Genomic DNA, 5,830 nt, shown 5'->3' with positions numbered 1-5,830 from the left:
GTTCATGAGTCCCAGAGGACTAAAGCAAAGAAGTTGTTCTTGAAGGGAGCATGATTACTTACTGCAGGGATTCCCCCAGGACTCAGTACAGAGGGAACAGAGGGAAACACTCATCTCCCAGTCTTTCCCATGTGAAATGAAATGCTTTCTGCTTTTTGCTCTACCTAACAGAGGATGAAATGGTTGGATGGCATCACTGACTCAATGGACATGAGTTTGAGGAAACTCTGGGAGATAGTGAAGAACAGGGAAGCCTGATGTGCTGCAGTCAGTCCATGGGGTCGCAAAGAGTCAGACACTGCTGAGGGACTGAAGAGAAACAGCTACCAGGAAACAAGTCTTTTCCAAATGCAAGTTTCTGAGCCCAGGTGAAGCAAAGCCAGCTATTTCGGAGCCTTCAGCTACTTCCTTTCAGAAGCATTGAGGAGTTGGGGGAAGGTGAGAGGCGGCTATCCACCGCATTGGCCATCTCGCAGTAAACAAGGAATTAGTATGTGAATAAACCTAGACAGCATATTAAAAAGCAGAGACACCACTTTGCCGACGAAGATCCATCTAGTCAAAGTTTTGGTTTTTTCAGTAGTCATGTACAGATGTGAGAGTTGGACTACAAAGAAAGCTGAGCACCGAAGAATTGATGCTTTTGAACTGTGGTGCTGGAGAAGACTCTTGAGAGTCCCTTGGAATGCAAGGAGATTCAATCAGTCCATCCTAAAGGAGATCAGTCCTGGGTGTTCATTGGAAGGACAAATGCTGAAGCTGAAACTCCAATACTTTGGCCACTTGATGCCAGGAGCCGACTCATTGGAAAAGACCCTGATGCTGGGAAAGATTGAAGGCAGGAGAAGGGGATGACAGAGAATGAGACAGTTGAATGGCATCATCGACTCAAGGGACATGAATTTGAGCAAACTCTGGGAGATAGTGAAGGACAGGGAAGCCTGGTGTGCCACAGTCCATGGGGTTGCAGAGTTGGACACAACTGAGCAACTGAACAACAATTTGTGAACAATAAACAAAGGATTGGCCTCAGATAGATAGATGCATATGAAAGAAGCAATTTCAGCAAGCCCAGACACTTGCATCTTCCCATACATAGAAGATCGCTGAATCTCTTCATGTGATAGATTTAGTTTTCTCTTAATTAACTGTAATCTTTTAATATTCAGATTACCTGGTCCTTGCTGCAGACTTGTATCTAGCCTGGCCCCTCTCCCTCCTCTTTGGAGTCAGTTCTCTCGGGGTCACCTGAGATACTGTCTCCTGGGCTCAAGACCTAACATCCCTACCGAATAAAACCTAACTCTCAACTTTTAGATTGCATTTTTTAGTTGACATCCAGGAAAGGGTTTAACTGCATACTTTACAAGTTGCTGCCTTGAGGATCCAGTTTCTAATGAGCAGACACCCAAGTGTCGACTGCAATCCTCCCCTAGAGTCTGAAAGAACCAGTGGGCACTTCTCCCATCTCCCTGCTGACTCAGAAAAACACACCATGTGAGAATTTTGAGTCAAGTTTTACTTGGGGCAAAATGGGGACTATAGCCCGGGAGATAGCATTTCAGATAGCGCTGAGGAATTTCTCCAAAGAAGTAGGGGAGAAGTTCAGTATATATGTAACTTTGGTGAAGGGAAATACATGCAATCAGGCACATATTTCTTGCAGAAGGTTTCTGCTAGTCATCAGGAGCAGACACCACCATGAAGGATTTTAGTGCTCTTCTAGATATCAGGAGATACAAGAATTGGTCTCATAAAATGAGCTCCTGAAAATATCTAACTACCTGAATACCTGTTCTACCAATTTTTCCCATTGAGTGCCTCATTTCTGCTCTCCACCCAAAACTCCTTTCAAGGTGGGTTGAAAATTAGCAGCTGCAGCAGCACCTGACTTAATCCTCATAGAGGTAGATGGCAAGTGCCCATGGCAAATGCCAGTTTGTAGCTGACGTCCTTCCCCCTCAGTCCAATAATAAAACCAAGCCACCAGCATCCTTAGCAGGAGCTTGTTCACACAATTAGAGCCCCACCTATCATAACTGCCACCTGAGGGTTAGGCACAAATCACCTAGCTCTGATAGCTAATGAGGCTTGCAGTCATAAGTCCCACTGACTATAATAAACCAAGAAATTAAAAAAATTGCTTCCCTTGTAGCTCAGTTGGTAAAGAATCTGCCTGCAATGCAGGAGACCCAGGTTCGATTCCTGGGTTGGGAAGATTCTCTGGAGAAGGAAATGGCAACCCACTCTAGTATTCTTGCCTGGAGAATCTCATGGACAGAGAAGTCTGGCAGGCTACAGTCCATGGAGTCACAAGAGTCAGATATGACTTAGTGACTAAACCACCGCCACCACCAATTTTAAAAATTGAGGCATAATTGACACATAACATTATATTAGTTTCACATGCACAATGTAATAACTTGATATTTGTATATGTTGTGAAATGATCACCACAAACCTAGTTAATATCCGTCACCACACATAGCTCCAAATATTTTTTCTTAAAGTGAGAACTTTTAAGATCTATTCTCTTAGCAACTTTCAAATATACAATCCAGTATTATTAACTATAGTCACCATGCTGCGTCCTATATCCCCATAACTTATTTATTTTAAAATTGGATGTTTATATCTTTGGACCACCCCCTGCCTCTGGCAATAACTAATCTTCTCTGTGTCTATGAGGGAATTTCCCTCCTGCAGATTCCATATATAATTGAGGCTATACAGTATTTGTCTTTCTCTGTTGATTTATTTCACTTAGCATAATGGCCTCAAGTTTCATCCGTGTTGTGGCAAATGGCAAGATTTCTTTCTTTTTATAGCTGTTCAATATTCTGTAGTATATACATGTATATATATGACAATTTTTTAAAATATTCATCCATCTATGGATGATTAAATTGATTTCATGCCTTGGTTAATGTAAACAGTGCTGCAATGAACAGGATTATGGGTATCTTTCTGAGTTAGTACTTTCATTTCTTTCAGATAAATACTCAGAAATGGGATTGCTAGATCATATGGCAGTGTTGTTTTTAGTTTTTGAGGAAACTCCATACTCTTTTTCCATACCCACCAACAGGAAAAAGCATTCACTTATCTCCACATCTGCACCAAAACTTATTTCATGTCTTTTTGATAATACCCATGATAACAAGTGTAAGGTGATATCTCATAGTGGTTTTGATTTGCATTTCCCTGATGATGAGTGATGTTGGGCACATTTTCATGTACCTGTTATCTATTTGTATGTCTTCTTTGGAAAAACGTCTATTCTGATTCTCTGCTCATTTTTGCATCGGACTCTTTTATGCTATTGAGTTGTGTGAATTTTTTATATATTGTAGAGACATAATTTGCAAATATTTTCTCCTGTTCCACAGGCCACCTTTTCATTTTAATGATGATTTCCTTTGTTGTGCAGAAGTGTTTAGTTTGATGTAGCCCCACTAGTTTATTTTTGCTTTTGTTGCCTTTGCTTTTGGTGTCAAATCCAAAAAAATCATCTTAGTGACTGATGTCAAGGAACTTCGCTTTGTTTTCTTCTAGAAGTTTTGTGGTTTCTACAAGTTTGAACATAAGCTTGTTTAAGTCTTTATCCATTTTAAGTTTTGTTTATGGTGTAAGATAGGCATCCAGTTTCATTCTTTCACCTGTGGCTATCCAGTTTTCCCAACACCATATATTGAAGAGACTATGGAGTGTATTTCTGTCCCCAATGCATATTCTTGGATCCTTTGTCATTAATTAACTGATTTATACACACAAGTTTATTTATGGGCCTTCTCTTTTGTTTGAATTGTCTATGTGTCTGTTTTTATGCCAATAGTGTACTGTTTTCAATACTATAGCTTTGTAATAGTGTCTGGAATCAGAGAGTGTGATACCTCCAGCTTTATTCTTTCTCAAGATTACCTAGGCTATTTGGAGTCTTTTGTAGTTTCATACAGATTTTAGACTTGCATGTTCTATTTACATGAAAAATGGAATTGGAATCTTAAAAAATTGCATTGGATCTATCAGTTGCTTTGGGTAGTATGGACATTTTAACAATATTAATTCTTCCAACATATGAGAATGAAATATTCTTTCCATTTATTTGTATCATTCTCAACTTCTTTCATGAATGTCTTCAAGTTTATGTTAGGGTTAGGGTTAGGGCATTTTCTTTTAACCCTATACCTTTTACTTCCTTGGTTAAATTTATTCCTGGTATTTTATTTTTTTAGATATGGTTCTAAATGGGATTGCTTTCTTAATTTCTCTTTCTGAGAGTTGGTTATTAGTGTATAGAAACAGCTAATATTTGCATATTGATTTTGTATTCTGCAACTTTGCTGAATTTACTAGTTCTAACAGCTTTTGGGTGCACTTTTTAAGATTTTCTATAAATAACATCATGTCATCTGAAAGTTGACAACTTTATTTCTTCTCTTTTGATCTGGATTTCCTTTTATTTCTTTTTCTTGTCTAATTGCTCTGGCTAGGACTGCCAATAAAAAGTTGGTGAGAGTTTTTGATATCTTTATCCTGTTCCTGATCCTAGAGAAAAAACTTTCAGCTTTTTACCCTTAAGTTTGATGTTAGTTGTGGGCTTGCCATTTATGGCCTTTTTTTATGATGTGAAACATTCCTTCTATGCATAGCTTGTTGAGTTTCCATTATGAATGTATATTGAATTTTATTCTAAAACATATGTATTAACACTAACATTTTTCAATAAGCTGTGTGAATTGTGCCTGAAAAATTACTCCTGAGCTGCTTCTACCAGGGGGTTGAGCCAGGGTCACACAGAACATTCTCTGATGCTCTACAATGGGAGGATGTGTCTTCAGCCCAGACACCAAGGAGGAAATGTTTCTTTCTCACTGGAAGGAATTCAAACACCCCTCCTATTGCCATAGCAAAAAGAACTCCAATCACAGAAGGAAAGACAAAAGCAGTTGGTATAAGAACACAGGTTAATGACATCCATAGGTGTGGTCTGGGGCCAATATTCTCTAAGGAAGCAGCAGGCTTTTGGCAGGTATTGCAGAGGAATAAACATTTCTTTAGAAATCAGTTGATGAAGACTGAGTGTTTGACTAGAACTGCCTTAATGAGATTCTTGAAGCAAGAAAAGAAGACTCCTATGCAAGAAACTTTCTGGGCACAAAAAGACAACCCACACTGGAAGAGAATTTTCATTGAGAAGATAGAGATAATCATTTACTGAAAATGATCATTGCCTTTATGGACACCCATTATGACTTACTCTGGAGAAAGTGGAATTTGTAGATCCTTTATCATTGCTTCAGTCAGTTCAGTCACTCAGTTATGACCAACTCTTTGTGACCCCGTGGACTGCAGCATGCCAGACTTCCCTGTCCATCACCAACTCCCAGAGCTTGCTCAAATTCATGTCCATTGAGTCTGTGATGCCATCCAACCATCTGATCCTCTGTCGTCCCCTTCTCCTCCTGCCTTCAATCTTTCCCAGCATAAGGGTCCTTTCAAATAAGTCAGTTCTTCGCATCAGGTGGACAAAGCATTGGAGTTCAGCATTCAGCATCAGTCCGTCCAATGAATATTCAGGACTGATTTCCTTTAGGATGGACTGGTTGGATCTCCTTGAAGTCCAAGAGACTCCCAAGCATCTTCTCCAACACCACAATTCAAAAGCATTAATTCTTCAGTGCTCAGATTTCTTTATAGTCCAACTCTCACATCCGTACATGACTACTGGAAAAACCATAGCTTTGACTAGAGAGATCTTTGTTGGCAAAGTAATGTCTACTTTTTAATTGCTGTCTAGGTAGGTCATAGCTTTTCTTCCAAGGTGCAA

The 5,830-nt window shown here is 39.4% G+C and overlaps 1 non-coding gene across 1 annotated transcript; it reads left to right on the top strand.

Annotated features, from left to right (window-relative positions):
- The first annotated feature begins 2,145 nt into the window (after window positions 1–2,145).
- Window positions 2,146–2,217, top strand: TRNAC-GCA (transfer RNA cysteine (anticodon GCA)). The gene has a single exon. It is a non-coding gene; the product is annotated as a tRNA-Cys (tRNA).
- Window positions 2,218–5,830: the final 3,613 nt, after the last annotated feature.

The sequence above is a fragment of the Muntiacus reevesi genome, chromosome 21 (genome assembly GCF_963930625.1).
Source record: "Muntiacus reevesi chromosome 21, mMunRee1.1, whole genome shotgun sequence".
Lineage (NCBI taxonomy): Eukaryota > Metazoa > Chordata > Mammalia > Artiodactyla > Cervidae > Muntiacus > Muntiacus reevesi.
The sequence above is the reverse complement of the archived record's forward strand: the minus strand, read 5'-3'. Positions and strand labels throughout refer to the sequence as shown.